This window comes from Oryctolagus cuniculus, chromosome 14 (genome assembly GCF_051225735.1).
Source record: "Oryctolagus cuniculus isolate XC-2025 breed Fujian yellow rabbit chromosome 14, ASM5122573v1, whole genome shotgun sequence".
Classification (NCBI taxonomy): domain Eukaryota; kingdom Metazoa; phylum Chordata; class Mammalia; order Lagomorpha; family Leporidae; genus Oryctolagus; species Oryctolagus cuniculus.
Window position 1 is genome coordinate 95,689,387 of NC_142880.1, and position 17,629 is coordinate 95,707,015.

Below are 17,629 nucleotides of genomic sequence, written 5' to 3' on the forward strand. Positions count from 1 at the left end.
GGGACACAAGGGTTCGTGGCGCAGGCCGGAGCTCTGCCTGGGCGAGTGACCGAGAAGGTGGCCCAGGGCCCCGCACGGCAGGTGCTGCTCTGGCTTTGCCGTTCCTTTTGGAGGGGGGTCCTGGAAGACCCCGGTGCTCAGGTGAGCGCAGTCTGGGGCCTGTGCTGAGTAGCTGCCACCTCAGCTGAGCTGCACCCTCCTCCTCCCCTGGGCCGCCAGTGCCGTGAGCCCCACTGCACCCCACTTCCAGGGCACGCCTGACACCCCCCGCCCAGGCAGTGCGGGTTGAACGGCTGCATGTGCCGCTCGTCACTCTCCTGTCCCAGGTCGGATGCACGGCTCTGAAGCTGGGGCGGAGCGAGCCGCAGTGTTGCCGGGGGCTGGCCAACGAGTGGGTGACTCGGGGATTCTGTCCTGTGGATTGATATCCTAGTTCATTCTTTCTAAATCGATTTCTAAACTAAGGCTTTCTAGAAATGAGTGATCCAAGTGACTGCAGCGTTTGTGATCCGGCTGCTACTCTCCGCGTCAGCCAGCAGGGCGGCGACAGCAACGCCGTGGGGCGGGGGACGGGATGGGGGGGTCCCCGTGTCCACAGGCTGAATCACGCAGGCTCCCCGAGGGGCAGGTGCCGGCTGGGGATGGCTGCGGGGGCGTCCCGGGCACAGCAGGGCGGTGACTAAAATCTGACTCCAACAGGTGTCAGGAAACCGGGGTCTCTGTTGTCCTCACTCTGGAGCAAGCACAGCTGTCGCCAGTGCTGGGAGCGGAGCTTATTGCTTTCTCCTTTGCATCTCGGGTCAGGACTCCAGGGGTAAGCGGCAGGACTCAGGTGCCCGCAGCAGCAAAACCTCACTCCCCAGCACCGCCTGGGCCACGGCCACTCACTGTGCGTGTGCTGCAGCTGCCTGCTCGGGCCCAGGGACAGCGCGCCGGGGGCTCTCCCGCCCTGCGCGGGCTCCAGGGACCCACAGCTCCTGCCCCGTGTTTCTCACGGAGGCAGCTCCGTGTGCCACAGCAGGTGGCGGCCCCATCTTGCCCCAGTGCGGTTGTGCCTAGAGCATTTTCTAGGTGGCACAGGGACCCATGGTGGGTGGAGCCCCTCCCAGCCTGCCTCAAGCCAGCCTGCGTGGCGACAGAGTCCACAGAAGCCGCACACACGGAGGGGCCACGCCTTGGCCGGGCTCCTCCTCCTGCACGGCGGCCGCTCGCAGCCCCCTTGCTCCGGCTAAGTGCTGCCGCGGCCGTTTTCTCGGCCAGTCGCCAGGAGGCTCAGGGGAGAAGCACCGTCTCCGATGGCCATGAAAATTGATATTGAACACAGGAGGAAAAAAATCTCACAGGCTGATAGCAATTAGCTAAAAAGGATTTGCAGCCCCGTGATTCATCACTCCAGGGGACCAAAGTCGTTGGCAGGCGCTGCTTCCCGGGTCCCTGTGTGCTCAGCCCTGCCTGCGTCTGCCACGTGCACCGGGGTGCCCCTCTGCCCTCAGCGGCCCCTCCACCCCGACGGGGAGTGAGAAGGAGCTCCGAGTCGCACTCACGTTTTCTAGATGCGTGTCGGAAACAGACAGCGTCTGTGGGCGTTTGCTGTGTCTGTTTCACCTCCCCTCCTTTTTCTTCGAGAATCATTGTGACTCTGGGTCAGTAGGAAAATTATATCAAATTAGTCCCAAGTAATACCGCTAAGGAGCCAGAAGTGTGGAGAGAGGCTTCTAATTTAATTAGGACTCTTATAAATAAGTCTTATATGTATTTACCTGACAGAGAGAGAGGAGAGAAAGGGGAGAGAGAGAGAGAGAGAGAGAGAGAGAGAGAGAGAGAGAGAGAGAGAGAGAGAGGAGAGAGCACCTACCTGCTAGTTCACTCCTCAAATGTCCGCAACCGCCAGGACAGCAGCTCGATCCGGGTCCCCATGTGGGCGACAGGAACCCAGTTCCTTGAGCCGTCTCTGCTGCCTCCCAGGGCTGAGAACAGGAAGCCGGAGTCAGGAGCCGGAAGCAGGAGCCACATCCGGGCCTCCAGTGTGGTACACGGACATCTCAACTGCTGGGCCAATCATCTGCCCCAGAGATTGCTTGTTTAAACCAGAGCTCCGGCGAGAGAACGGGCGCCTTGCTTTTGGTGGCCAAGGCCTGTGGACTCCCACCGCACCCCTGCCTCACCGCGTGGATCCGTAGCTCGGGGCTGCTGGTGCCGGAACCGCAGAGCGTTTCCTTACTGGGCTGTTGGTGCCCGGGTCCTTGGTTTCCTACGCAGACGGAGAGTTGGCTCCCACTTTTGTCACGGGCAATGCAGGAAACGACGCGTCAGCGCCTGGGTGCAGAGGGAACCGCCCTGCAGGTGGCACCGAGGTCCAGACACAGACGGGAGACACCAAAGCCAGAGCTAGGGGCTGGGGGAGGCTGGAGGGGCCCCGCCCTGTGTCACCAGGGCTCAGAGCTCATCTCCCTCTCCACGGTAGGAATACACACACAGGCACACACACACACAATGCATAAATACACAGGCACACACATGCACATAGATGCACAAACTCACATATATGTATAAAACACACGTGCAATACATGCACACACATACACACATGTGCACATGCATTAATACATACACATGCATAAACACATGCACGCACACACATACATGTGCTCACATACACATGTGCACAAATGCCCATGCATGCATAAACATGCATATGCACAAACACACACGTGCACATGCATGTATAAACCAATACACATAGACACATGGATGCACATACATGTGCAGGTACACACAAGCGTGCATAATACATGTGTGTGCACACACATGCACGTATGCACATGCGTACATATACACACGCATAAACAGTACGAGAGCATGCTTCTGTGTGCAGGTTTTGTGCACACACGCTACACATTGGGAAATATCTAGACATTAAAACTAAAAGCTTCTTTAGAAGAAAAAATGCCACCAACACAGAAGAGAGGGGCAGTTGTGGCTCAGTGGGTTAAGCTGCCACTGGTGACACGGGCATCTCCTATGGGAGCCACCAGTTCAACTCCCAGCTGCTCCACTCCTGACCCAGCTCTCTGCTGTGGCCTGGGAAAGCAGTGGAAGACGACCCAAGTGCTTGGGCCCCTGCACCCACGTGGGAGACCTGGGTGAAGCTCCTGGCTCCTGGCTTCAGCCTGACCTCGCTTTGGAGGTTGCGGCCATTTGGGGAGTGAACCAGGTGATGGAAGACCTCTCTCTCTGTCTTTCTCTCCCTCTCTCTGTCATTTTTAAATACTACTACTACTAATAAAACTAAGTACTACTTATAGTACTGCTACCACTAATAGAACTGGGATGCACTATTTATCCTAGCGTCTGCTGGGGACAAGCCCTCAGGCACATAGGGGTGGGCCAATGGCTGTGCCCCGTACCACTCCCAAAGCCCCCCACCCCAGCAGCCTGTGGGTCCCTTCAGAGGCAGACCCTGCACCTGTCCACACAGGGGCATTGGCAGGTGGTGCCCACGGCCTGTGCTGGCTTTGCCACGCTGTGCACCGGACTTGCCCGCATGTAACATACACGTTTTATCTTGGGCTTTCTTGCACAACCAGCCGTGCTTCCCTGTGATGTCACTGACACTATGCGACGCTGTGCGAGTGGGTGTGGAGGGTTAGGAACGGAAGCATTGCAGGTGCCCCCTAGGGAGTGGCTGGAAGCAGAGGCAGGGACAGCAGTCCCGGTGTCCAGGCTGCTGGGTTCACGGCCTGCCCCGGAGCAGGCCCCCGGACAGTGCTGTGGGCACTGGTGTGAAGCCAGGGCCACTGCCCTGCCACGGAGGGGCTGGGGTGGGGTCTGCAGGCTCAGAGGCCAGGGCACCTGTTGGGCGAGGTGGAGTTCTGAGTTTGGATGTGAGCAGAGGCAGGCACGAGCAGCTGGAGTGGGTGGCTTCCCTCCCTGGGACTGGACTAGGGTTACAGCGCCTGTCAGGAAAGGGGCAGTGGTCACTATGAAGAGTTCAGTGAGCACCCCCAGGACGAGGCTGATGGCACTGCCCGTGCCTGTCTCCCTGGGCCCTGGCTGCACCGGTCATCGTGACCTGGTTACACCATCCTAGGCTGACCCTGGTGCCGCCCCTGGTGCCAAAGCAGTCGTACCTGTAAGTGGCGGGGGGCGTCCATCAGTTCTGCAGCTCAGGCCTTCGGGCAGCCGTGTGGGCTTTGCAGGCGCCCTGGGAATGAGCCTGTCTGATGTACTTCTGGATCACCTCCGGAGCCGCCCCCACCGCGCGTCCACAGAGCGCCCCAGCACACAATGCCGCGGCCCCTGGCCTCTGTCTCACTTGCTCTCTGCTGTGTATCTGGGTTCCTGAATCATTTCCACCCCAGTCCAGATTCAGACTCAGCTGCCATCAGGGCAGCAAGCGAGCAGGTGCATCCCCGGCCCAGCCCCACCGGGCTGGTGACAGCGCGGCTGAGCACGGCCGAGCCTCGCACAGGGCTCCAACGCCCCACGCAGGTGCTGCTTGGTGCAATGCTTAGCAAGCCCGGCTCCTAACTGCTGAGGCCTTAGGACCCAAAGCGAGGCGGGGATTCAGGTCAGCGTATCCATTACCGGGAATTGGATCCCTCGCCCTTGTGTCTCTGGAAGGTCAAAGAGTGAAACAAAGGGAAAAAAATATGCAAATGCAGAGAGCCAGTCTGGGAGCTCACACGGGCGAGGCACTGGGATAGGATGACGACCTGGCGCTGTTCCCGGTCTCACCGCTGTGACCTTGAGAAGGCCAGCCCCGCGCCGTCACCGAGAACTGATCCCCGGAGCCCAAAATAGCCGGGATGATCTCAGATGAGGCTGGAAACGCAGGCCGAGGTTGGCTGATGCCGTGGTGGCAGGGGTTCTCAACCAGCACGAGAGATCTTCGTTCCTCTCCGTCAATCCCCGGATGGCTGCACCAACCAGGGCTAGGCCAGGCTGAAGCCGGGAGCTCGGGTCTCCACGTGGGTGGCAGGGACGGAGCACTTGGGCCACCTTCTGCTGCTGTCCCAGGCACATGCGCAGGGAGCTAGACCAGAAGAGGAGCCACCAGGACGCCGATGCATGGGTGCCGGCACCACAAGTGATGTCTTAACCCTCGGTGCCACCACACGCCATGTGCCGCAGCTGGGGTTGAGCTCCAACTTCGGGGCTGGCCTGTGTGTGGCCATGGGCGTCCCCTCTGTGCTCTGCTCTCTCAGCTCCCACGTGCCTCGGTGCGGGGCCTCTGTCCCTGGCCTTAGAGGAGCACCTTAGCTCTGGTTGACGAAGCGCTTGGAGAAGGGAGACGAGCAGCCGCGCTGTTGCTTGGCAGGACTGAGCTGTACCTGGTTCTGTCTCACGTGCGCTCACGGCCAAGGGTGCTGAGGCCTGTGCTGGACCGTGTGGGCAGCAGTGAGTCCCCCGGCTGCACGCCAGGCTGCAGGCATCGACCTCCCCGAGGTGGGCGCCGGGTCCATGCGGGCCAGGGTGGACGGCAATCCTCCCACAGGCAGGGCGGGGCACAGACCTTGAGGCTCCTGGCAGGAAGCTCCTACAGTGGCAGTGGGTGTGTGACCTGCACGAGTGGCTGACCCAGTCCACTCGCCAGGGAACTCGGGCATCCCCAGGAAGCGTGACGGACCTGCCCGATGCATCTTCCGTGGGGAGTGACAGCCGTGAGCCGCGTGCACCCATGGCAGCCGTGCTGGGTGCTCAGTCCTGTTCTGGGAGCCCTGGGCAGCCGACGCGGGGCACCGCCCAGCGGGCACGCACAGCTGTGTCCTCCTGTGCCTGTCATCCAGACAGGTGGACGCTCACACCCACGCAGAAACCCAGGCAAAACCGTCCCGAGCAGCTCCTCAAACAGCAAACAGCCCAAGTGTCCCTGGGAAGGTGCACTGTGCGTCGGGCTGTGCCCACAGTTCCCTGGATGCCAGGACACGTCCGGATGCCCCTGGAGCCCTGCTCATGCTAGGACAAGGGCCAGGACGGCTGCACCCAGCTGTCTCGGGGCTCGGGGCCGAGTGAGAAGTGGAAACCCCAAAGAAGTAGCATGGCACGTGACCCTGCTTCTGCAACTCTTGGGATTACAAAACCGCAGAGAAGAGAACTTGGTGCTGCTGTTCGGATTCAGTGCTGTTGGGAGTGAGGAGCGAAGGTGGCTGGAGCGGGGGTGGTGGCAGGGAGACCCCGCGGCCCTTCCCCATCCTGGGGCGGGGCTGTGATAGCTGCACCAGCCCCAGCCCCCTCTGCGTGCTTCCTGGCTCTGCTGGTCATTAGGGACCACTCTGCTGTCCTGGCAGCTCCCTGTGGACTTACAATTATTTCAAAGTTAAGAACGTGAATAAAAAGAAGTGATTCAAGGCCGGCGCCGCGGCTCACTAGGCTAATCCTCCGCCTAGCGGCGCCGGCACACCGGGTTCTAGTCCCGGTTGGGGCGCCGGATTCTGTCCCGGTTGCCCCTCTTCCAGGCCAGCCCTCTGCTGTGGCCAGGGAGTGCAGTGGAGGATGGCCCAGGTGCTTGGGCCCTGCACCCCATGGGAGACCAGGAAAAGCACCTGGCTCCTGGCTCCTGCCATCGGATCAGCGCGGTGCGCCGGCCGCAGCGCGCCGGCCGCGGCGGCCATTGGAGGGTGAACCAACGGCAAAGGAAGACCTTTCTCTCTGTCTCTCTCTCTCACTGTCCACTCTGCCTGTCAAAAAAAAAAAAAAAAAAAAAAAAAAAAAAAGAAGTGATTCAAGCCAATACTAATAATTACTCTTAAAATTACCACGTGAGTGGGTGCAGCCCGGCACAGGCGTGTGTGCCCGTGCGGTGTACATACCTCCTGCCCGCTGAGTCCGACACCGAGCAGAGCCGGCAGCCGGTCGAGGCCTTCCCCCGGGAGCAGGCAGCGCCGCGCCCCAGGCCCAGGCTGGAGCAGCCATGGCAGCTGCTGAGGCAACCGGGCCGCTGGCTTAACCGCGTTCTGCTCCCAAACGGACTGGCAGATTTAGAGTGATCTCTGAGCCAATCAGCAGAGGCAGCACGGAGATTGTGCGAGACACACAGAGGTCACCCCGGCCTGCCGGCCGCAGCTCCTGGGGACAAGTCCCCAAGCCGGGGTGACGTGGCAACAGCTGTGAGTGTGAGGAGGGTGAGGCACAGGCTGCCACCTGCCCACCAGCGAGGCTGTCCCGTCCCCGGTCCCTCTCCTGGGCTGGGGCAGGCACCCTGCTCAGCCTCCCAGGGCAAGGCCAGCGCAGGGTCCCCGAGTGTTCCCTGCATAGAACGCCTGCATCGCCGTCACCACCTCCACCCTCCCTGAGCTGCAGCCCCGCGGCTGACGCCCTGTTGTCCTCTGAAAGCCGCGCTCTCGCATCTGGGTCACAGCCCCAGAGGCAGCCTGCAGGTTAGCCCTCCTGCGCTTGCAGACGAAGACACCGGGGGACTGCAGCAGGACCAGAAGGCCACAGGTGCACTGCGGGTGCTGGGTCCCGGCTCCGGAGGACCCAGCCCTGTGTCAGGGCACAGCCCAGTGGGGCCTGGAGCAGTCTGACCACAGGCCAGTGTGAACCAACAGCTCAGAGCTCATTTTAAAAGTGAAACAAGTGGGCTCTCGATGCTCATGAAGCCAGACTGTACCGCGAGGCGGTTCCGGCAGGTTTGGAACTTTGGCAAATCGGCCCTTGTGAGGCAGACCTTTGAAGCCGGAGCCCCCAGGGACGGGAGCCTGTGCAGGAGAGGGGGCTGGGACTCAGGTCCCACCAGCCCAGCCGTGGGGTGACCTCAGCCCCCCGAGCTAACGTACCCAGGCCAGCTTCATGAAGCATAGGGACACACACAACAATACTTCTCCCTCACCCTATATTAAAGCACCAGTTTCCATGGCCGTGAAAACCTGCAGGAAACGTGGCCACGTGTGCACGCGGCGCGTGTGCTGGAAGCGGCGTCCCCACTCCCAGGTGCCGGAAGTGCTGGATCCACTCTCAGGCGGCAAACACACCAGGAGGAGCTCCCGGGGCTCCGTCGGAAATCACAGGGCTGATTTGCTGGGCGGCTTCCGGTCTGGCTGATATTGGATATGTGATGTTTAAGTACTTTATGTACACCCAGAGGCCCTTTTCTGAATTACAGAGCTTTTGCAAACGCTGAAATAAATACACAGAAATGCTGGGAAAAATTAAAGAAAACATCTCCACCTCCCGCAGTTCACATGCAACTCGCTGCCGGGCTGAGCCTGACAAATATGCAAATGCACGGCCGACCGCGGCCAGGAGGCGCGGTGCACGGGGCTCGGCGCTGCTTATCAAAAGGTGTGCAAAGGCTTCCGGGCAGGAGATCAAGCGGTGGGCGCTGACAAGCTGACTCGCTCGCTTTTGCTGTCGCGAATTAAATGTGCAGGGATGTGGCTTGCTTTCCACGGCTGGGCGTCGGAGTCTGTGATGGAGACCCCAAGCTGCCTGGAGCAGCCGCCTCCCCAGACCCCTGGCATGATAGCAGTGGAGCGGACGATGCCCCGCAGGGAGGGCTGATCCGGGCTGCTGGCCGCAGGTCTGCCTCCAGGAGTCAGCCTGGGGAACAGGTGCCTCGTCCCCGCTGGCTAAGAGCATGCTGCTGCCAGCCAGCCAAGGGAGAAGCCACCCGACCACCAAGACAAGGGGACCCTGGGGTGTGGGCGTGTCAGCACGGTGGCCACTCCCGGACTGGCCCCCAGGAAGAGACCCCGTGACAAGGCTGCGATCGCGAGGGGGTGTTGTGGGGCCATCCCAGGACGCAGCGGCAGAGGAGCGGTGGTGCAGGGGAGCGGCGAGGCCCCTTGCGGGCAGGTCAGCAGCAGGGGCAGCTGGAGGCGCAGGGGCATCGCAGAGCATGCAGGAGGCTGGGGCACAACCTTCGTCACTGGCAGAGTGCGGGGGCCCAGGCTACAGAAGGACCACCGGTGACGAACGGGGCGCCCTCCAGTTGCGGGGGCACGGGGAGGGCTGAGGGCACGTTGAGGGCTCCTGCGGCTTCTGCAGTGGTAACCCTCGGTGGAGTCCGACCGAGGCAGGCGGAGCTCTCCCCTCTCTGCTAGGGGCGCAGTCCTGGGGGAGAACAGGGCGGGAGCCACAGGAGCACCTGTGAGAGACGGAGCCCGTGCAGGCACACCGTGCCGGGCCTGCCGCTGGCCGGCTGTCCGTCTCCGCCGGCACCACGGCCGTGTGGTGAGTGTTTGCGGAATGGAGGGATGGGCAAAGGAGCAAAGGCAGCGTCGCATTGAGTGCAGAGATGGAGAGCGCCGGTGCCGCGTGACACACTTGCAGCCCGTGTGTGGACGGGCCGCCGCAGCCAGAGCACGTGGCCAGGCAGGAAGCCAGGCGGGCCTCGGTTACTGAGCCCCCTCCCGTCTGCTCGCAGCTCTTTTCCTCCCTGTCCCCTCAGTGAGACGGAGTCTCCCTGAGTCCTCGGCGTGTCCACGGCGCACACTGAGAACTGGGACCCCGGGCCCCAACATCTGGGCCACCTCGGGGCCGTCGCCGCGGCTCAGCTTGTGTTTCTCTGACTGCAAACCACGTTTTCTCATTTCTCCCAGGACACAGCACAGGATCTCTGGCTGGGGGGCGCTCAGGGTGAGATCTCTGGATTCCGTTTCCCCCCTGGAGGGGGGTGAACCATCCAGACATCATTCGCAGCCCAGACGCTCGGGGGCCGGCTGCTGGGTTTTCTCCTCTGTCAGCACCGATCGGCATTACCAAGTGCCCCGGGCCTCCCCGGCGTGCCTGGAGGTTGCTGTGGTCCCTTCTCCCCGGCGAGGCGGGAACATGGGTCTCCCAGTGCTTCTCAGCCTCTACCTTTGTCTTCCTCTCCATCCCGACACACGCCATCATGAGACTTCAACCCTGCACGTGCGCGGCTCAGGAGCCCTCCCAGGACCCGTGGGCTGTGCTCCTGCCCTGCTGGCGGGGGGTGCCTCCCCGGGCAGCCACTCACTCTGTCCTCCCCTCCCTTCGCCACACACCAGCCACTGCAAGCTTCGTCCCACCCCACACTTCCTCCATGCGTGTGGAGGGCTGCGTGTGCAGTCGCCCCTTCTACAGGCCGGGTCCCCAGGCTCCTTGTCCCTGCTGAGACCACGGGGGTCTCCCATCACCCGGCTTCCGCCCACAAGCTCTTAGCAGGACCCCGGGTTGCAGGACATCAGGCGCAGAAGTACTGAGCCCTGTGCCTGTCCAGCTGCAGGCAGCCCAGGCCGTGCCGGGGGCTCCGGAAGCACGAGGAGACAGAGACGGAGATGCTGCCCCTTTCTGGAACACAGCACACAGCACGGGCTCCGTGGCGCGCACTTATGCTTTCCTGAAAGCAACGTGCGCAACTTCCGGACGCTGGTGTCACGGGTTTTCAGGTGCTGGAGAGGACCTGTGCCACCTTCCATGTTGGTGATTTCTTTTTTAAAGATTTATTTATTTATTATTTATTTGAAAGTCAGAGTTACACAGAGAGAGGAGAGATAGAGAGAGAGAGAGAGAGAGAGAGAGAGAGAGAGAGGTCTTCCATCCGCTGGTTCACTCCCCAGTTGGCCGCAACAGACAGAGCTGCGCCGATCCAAAGCCAGGAGCCAGGAGCTTCTTCCAGGTCTCCCGGGTGGGTGCAGGGGCCCAAGGACTTGAGCCATTTTCCACTGCTTTCCCAGGCCACAGCAGAGAGCTGGATCAGAAGAGGAGCAGCCGGGTCTCGAACAAGCGCCCATATGGGACGCCGGCGGCTCAGGCCAGGGCGTTAACCTGCTGTGCCACAGCGCCGGCCCCAATGCTGGTGATTTCTGGATCGCTTGCTCTGCGGGTCTCAGCTGTCCCCAGCCACACCTCAAGTGCAGTCGGGAAGAGGAGCTCAGGGCACAGCGACTGCGCAGCGCCTCCCCTCGGTGGGGCCCCAGGAGCGGCTGACAACAAATCAGCCCTTCCACCGCAGTGCAGTCAGATTGGGACATCCCTTCGGGCGTCTTTCCCAGGGCGTCTTTCCCAGGGCGTGGCTCCCGCAGGCTGAGTGTCATCCATAGCAGCCGGGGAGACCCCAGGTCTGCCACAGGGCGCGCGCCACGCCTCCGTCCCTCGCCACAAGGGAGATGACCTCGCTGAAGGCCACGGCGTAACCGGCCCTGAGCAGTGTCCAGAGGTGCCGCGTACTGGGCACAGATCCAGTCCCATCTGGAAAGGAAAGTTCCCAAAGACGGCGTCTCGAGGAGCCAGTGGGCCACGTGACTGCTCCCCTCCCGCCCACGTGGCCAGCCACGTCCTCCCCGCGCCACATCTGCCCACCGGGCGCCCCCCCGCCACATCCCAGGCTCCCCTCTCGGTCCGTCCAGGACACATCCCCACTCTATCCCATTCCAGGTTTCTGCGTCTGCTCCCCCTGTCCCTTTTCTGTCCCCTGGTCCTCAGAGCAGTGCTGCCGGCTCAGCCCAGAGCCCAAGCCCACCCAACCCACTTGCTCCTGTCCAGGATCCCAGGTGCACCTGCCTGGGAGGGTCTGCGTCCGCTCAGAGGTCAGCATGGTGGCACTGCTCCCACACAGCCCATGCCTGGCACGAGGCAGAGTTGGGGGTCCTGCCTGCCTTGGTGTCGGGGGGCTGGGTCCCCGTGGCTCTGTTGCTACAGTGATGGTTTCCACTCTATCACATGTACTCTTTCCACTCGGGGCAACCTGAGCCCGGCCCTCTCCAAGGTTGTGAGCTCCATGATTCCTGGCAAAGGAGACTTCCCAGGAGACCCGAGTGGCCGTGGTGAACGCGATCTGTGCCCCGCTCACCTGCTCTGACCTGGGAGACGCATGCCTCACGGACGTGTGAACGATGGGCCCGTCAGAACAATCTACGGCACGTCCGCTTGTTCGCTGCCTCCTTGGCTAGAGGCACAGATACGTTCTGGTTACGACCGCTACGGGGCGGGCATGTGCCTCGTCCAAGTCACGGGTGGGAAATGTTCCCGCAAACCACAGACACAGGCTTGGGGGATCCTCTCGTCTCCTCAAAGATGCAAGTCGCTGTTCAACAAGGGTACATTTAATTAAGCTCCCGATTATCGCTGATGTTGTTATTAGCGTATTAAGTGATAATATATTATACGCAACACATTGTAGTAGTCAATTATGCTAGTGGTATATAATTGCATTAGTATGTTCAATCAGGTTATTAGCTACACTGGATTATCGATTACCTGTACACCTGCCTTCCTGAGCGGCGGGTTCCTGAGCTGCGGAGGAGACAGCACAGGGGCAGCATGAGAGGTATTGCCTAGGCAGATGCCTGCATCCACAGACGGACAGAGCCCTGTGTGGCGAGTGACGGCCCCTGGACGTGTGGCTGTGAACCCCGTCCAGCCCCGCTCGGGGGGGGGGGGGTGTGCACGCCGTGCACACCTCCCGGGGAGCAGGCGCCCGCGTCTCGGCCCGGCCTTCGGCAGCGCGGGCCTGCAGACTGAGGACGAATACACAGAGGCTTGGGTTTGCTGCATGGGAGGGGCAGGGCGGATGCTCCCGGACGTCCCTTCCAGGGCTGAACGACCCTGACCCTGGGCAGCGGCGGGGCCCGTGTGGCCGACCCCCCACCCCCGGCTGTGGGTCATGTTGAGATCTGTGTCCAGGAGCAAGGCGTTCACTGTGCGTCTAAGTGGACGGCAGCTGCCTCCCAGCGTGGCCTCCTGCCTGTCCACCAGCACCCAAGGCCAAGGCCGCACACACAGGCCGGACGGGGTTGAAGCCGGGCGAAGCTGCGTCCTCTCTCTCCTTGAGCTGCATCCCCAGAGCAGCCACGGGCACACCCGGCAGGTGCCTCAGGACGAGGTCATCGCCTTCCACATGCAGAAGCGTCCTCTAACGCCTGGCGTTTGGTTCCTGCGGCCCACACTTGAGCTACTTAAGGCCAAGCCTTTGTCACTTCCTGCTCTGAACTCAGCCTCCGTTCCGCGGGAGATGACAGATGAGCTCATATGGCACCGAGCAAGCCCAGACAATAGCTTTGGCCATGACTGATTGCCTCGCCGTAACCCACTTTGTGTTAGATGCATTCTTGCTGCTCAATTCCAGCGCTGTAATTTCGTTCTCCACCATTCCCCGGCCCTCTGCGGACTAACCAGGTTCCTTCGGTAATGATTTCTTTTCTATTGTATTGTTTTCTGCATAATCAGGTTGCTAGGTGGGGGTCTCGGTGACACGGCCATCTGTCAAGTTCATTTGCTCTGGAAATGCAAGGAATAATGGCCTTGACAACTCGGAGCTATCCGTCGGAGGAGGAGGAGGAGTGCCGGCTCCTGCCGCTGCCGCCTTCTCCCCTCTACAAGCCGCACTGCCCCCCCCCCCCCCGGAAGGCCCTCACACCCTTCCTCCGGCGGGAGGGCTGGCTTACAGATTTGTGTTCTTTCTGGGAAGGAAAAAACGTATTTTGTTTCCTAACCGAGCCCACTCTGTATTGCCATTTATACAGGCAGACGCAATTAAGGAGACTGGACGAATGCACCCGTCTTGAGTGGGAACCGGGCTCCGTGACAGTGCACGTGGCCGGGGGACGTGACGGAGATGGTGCCACCACGTCTCCTCGCATCCTGTGGCACCGCTAACACGCAGGGAAAGCCTTGCTCTGAGCCTCCCCGCAGCGGAGGTGCGCGTGACCCGCACGGGGCGGCTGGGGACGGAGCCTCTTCCCCTTTCCCATATAAGGGACAAAGAGACTTCTGAGAGATTGTCAGGGTGATTCCAGGAAGGACGCATTCACTGCGTTCCATAACCGTTGTGCGAAACCAGTGACTTCTCCCCAGAGCTGGGCGGGGCTGGGAGCCCTTTGCAAGCTGCACCCCGGTCCTGACCCGCGGCCGCCCCAGCCGCGGGCAGTGGGCTCCTCCCCATGGAGAAGAAGGCCTGGACTGACCCTGGTGCGCACGGGACAGGCCCACGTGCGTGTGGCCCAGAGCTCCCAGTTCTGCCGGAACTGAGTCTGAAGGTGGGGGGAGCCCTGGGTCCCACTCCACGGAGCCGACAGCAGGCTGGCGAGGGCGTGCACTTCCCATGCGGACACTCGGGGGTTAATGTCGCCCAGCAGGGCCGGCCTGGAACTGTCCAGTTGACGCTGCTGCCCCGGTTTCGCTCCACACAGATCCCAGGGCCACTCGCTGCTCGCTGGAGAATCCGAACCTTTGCAGGGAGGGGGCCCGGGTTGAGCTCAGGAACGAAGACGCAGGTGAAGACGCGCCCATGCTCCATACGGGGCATGCCTACTAATCCACTTCCCTCTGCCTGCCCCTGCCACCCCCACAGCCTCGTCCAACCCCCATCACCTCCCGGAGCCCCAGATTCCATGAGAATGAAGTTTCCACGAGATTACAGCCACGCCCATGGATTGCTGAGCCCACCCGGAGCGCAAGGCCCCATGCAAGCCACCAGCCCCCACTCACTTTCACACTGCCTGCACCCTGCTCAGGGACCCACATGCCACACTCCTCCGTGGCCTGGCTGACACGCCAGCCCCTGCTCATCTGCGAGGCACGTGGCACCTGCTCAGGAGCCTGGCTTCCGGAAGCCACGCCCACTCTGTCCACCACCTGCCAGTACACGCCGGCCTGCTGCCGCTTGGGGACAGCTTTGCAGCCGGAGCGGACACTAATTAAACTCCGCTCCCTGCTCCCGGAAGCTGCCGGTCACAGATGAGGCTGGGCCAGGTGAGAGGCCAGGTCTGGGCGGACGCCTGTCTGACACATTAGCGGGGCAGGTGGCACGTGGTGCTTCTCACACCTCAGCCTGGTGCTCTGGGGCGCAAGGCCGAGACCGTGAGAATGAAAGCGATTGTGCAGAGTCCACCCCAGGGCAGCGGAAGCCGGGAGCTGCACTTCCGCAGCCCAAGACCCCAAATGCCAGTGCTTGGGGGGGTCCTCCAGGCAGTTTCCTGTGGGCCCTTAGAGGGGCCGGGATGCGGATGTGGGGGTCCCACGGCCACCGTGGCGTTCCCATCCCAGCTCCACTGAAGATGGGAAGGGAATCCTGTGCACACGGGACCCCCCCTGCGCCCCACACCTCCACCTCGCCGCTGGCCCCCAGGAGGGCTGCAGGACAGGGCTCTGCCCTGTGCACTTGGGGAACACCGGCCAAGGCATCCCCCAACTCCCCAGCCCTCTCACCCCTCCTCCTCCTCCTGGCTCCCAGACTGAGGCCACGACCCTGACCAGGGTCCAGCTCCATGGAGCTCCCGCCTCTGGTGAGAACTCGCACCCAAGTCCTGGCTGCAGGAGTGGGAGCCTGAGGTTGGTAGTTTCTGGGCCTCTGGCATCGGACAGCCACCCCTTTGGGATGCATGGAGAACCCTGGTGTGTCTACGGCTTCTTGCCAGAGGCCAAGTTCAAGTTCATCGTACAGCTAGGAGCAGTCCCAGCAAGCACCCGCCCCGCTGCAGGGGCCTCCACCCCCTCCCTGGCTGCAGAGTCCTTGCAGAGCAGGGGTGAGGGTAGACCTCCGGCTCTGCCCCTGGGGAGGCAGCGGCCGCCTAGGGAGACCTGAGCCTGGCACCCAGAAAAGGTGTCAGCCATTGTGCTGAGGTGGGACCGAGATGGACTCCCTCCCACAGAAGGAAGGAGCTGCCGCTTTGCTGGGGAGACTTGTGTGCACAGGGGGCCGGCGAGCGGGGGCTGGCGCCAGCTGCCCTGGGCCCCTGCAAAGCTGGCCCTGGACACGCAGCCTTGGTAAGGACAGGCGGCCGCGGCGGGAGTGCCAATCTCTCCTCGAGAGAGCGAGCACCTCCGGGCCGGGCACCCCAGTCCGCGTCACATCTCAGCAGCAAGTTCTAGCTTCCACGTTAGATCTTGAAGGGTTTACAATTTACACACAGCTACAGATTCACCCATCCAGAATGGGACCAAAATTGGCCACGTGTTCTTTTTTTTTTAAGATTGACTTGTATAGGCCAGCGCTGCGGCTCACTAGGCTAATCCTCCGCCTTGCGGTGCCGGCACACCGGGTTCTAGTCCCAGTTGGGGCGCTGGATTCTGCCCCGGTTGCCCCTCTTCCAGGCCAGCTCTCTGCTATGGCCCGGGAGTGCAGTGGAGGATGGCCCAAGTGCTTGGGCCCTGCACCCCATGGGAGACCAGGAGAAGCACCTGGCTCCTGCCTTTGGATCAGCGTGGTGTGCTGGCCGCAGCACGCCGGCCACAGCAGCCATTGGAGGGTGAACCAATGGCAAAGGAAGACCTTTCTCTCTGTCTCTCTCTCCCACTGTCCACTCTGTCAAAAAAAAAAAAAAAAGATTGACATGTATTTTGAAAGTTGGAGTTACAGAGAGGCAGAGAGAGATCTTCCATCTGTTGGTTCACTCCTCAGGTGGCTGATGTGGCCAGGGCTGGGTCAGGTTGAAGCCAGGAGCCAGGAGCTTCTTCCATGAGGGTAGAAGGGGCCCAAGCACTTGGGCATCTTCTGCTGCTTTCCCAGGCCACAGCAGAGAGCTGGATGGGAAGAGGAGCAGCCGGGACAGGAACTGGTGTCCATGTCAGGTGCTGGCACCTCAGGCAGTGGCCTAATCCACCTTACCACAACGCGGGCTCCTGAACCAAATATTCCATCACCCAGGAAGTATTATTCTTTTTTTTTTCTTTTTCTTAGGATCATCAATTTCATGAAGCAGATTGCCCAGAATAATTATTTCTGAGTTAAAATTGTTTTTTGTAATTCATCAACCTCACAATTGTGTGTAATAATCACATCTATTTATTTTTTCTTAAGTAATCATGGGATTCCCATCAAAATTGATTAGAAACTGCTTCTAGGAGGACATGCTTTTAAAATATTCAAATTGATGGTGAATGTTTTATTAACCACATTTAGTCTATAATTATTTTTCTAATGAAAATCACCCTGACGGCACCATCTGATGCTGGGAGAAGCAGAGAGACGCCTCCCTGGGGAGCTTGGGAGGAGGGGTGCGGGGCCAGGGGGGCGTGTGCCGGCCGAGGTGGTGGGCCTGCTCGGCCTCAGTGCACTGACGACCCCAGAGGACGCTGACGGTGCACCCTTGGGAAGGTCAGGACAAGGAGGACACGCACGCTAGCTGAGCGGCGGGGGCCGCTGTGAGGCACCGCAGGCGCTAAGGTCTGTGTGTAAGACGTAAGTGCATACATGTGTTTTCAGGCACTGAATACGTGTGCGCGGTATGTGACAGTGCTTCAGGGAGTCCATAGGAAACGGAATCCAAAGATAATTTTGGTGCAAAAACTTTTGAAATCCCTGTATTTTTTGTGTGTGCTTAAGACCTGCCACATTATGGCTACTACAATGATTGATGCGTGAGCATTGTCCATGAATGTGGTTAACATACTCTGCTTACAGCACACAGAATGTGTGTGTGAGAGAATGCTGCCGAGACTCATACATGAGCACAGAACATACATGTGGTTGCATATCTAGTGCTCGCGATCGAATGTCTTCTGTAGCCTCTGGAATACTGCGGCGCTCAACATAAGTCTATACATCTGTGTGTGCATCATGTGTGTGCAGGCATGTGTGTATGCACGTGTGTATGGTCATGTGAGCATACATGTGTGTTCATGCATGTGCAGGCATGTATGTACAGGCACGTGTGTGCATGTGTGTTCAGGCACACACAGGCATGTGTATTCATGCACATACAGGTGTGTAGCATATGTGTGCAAG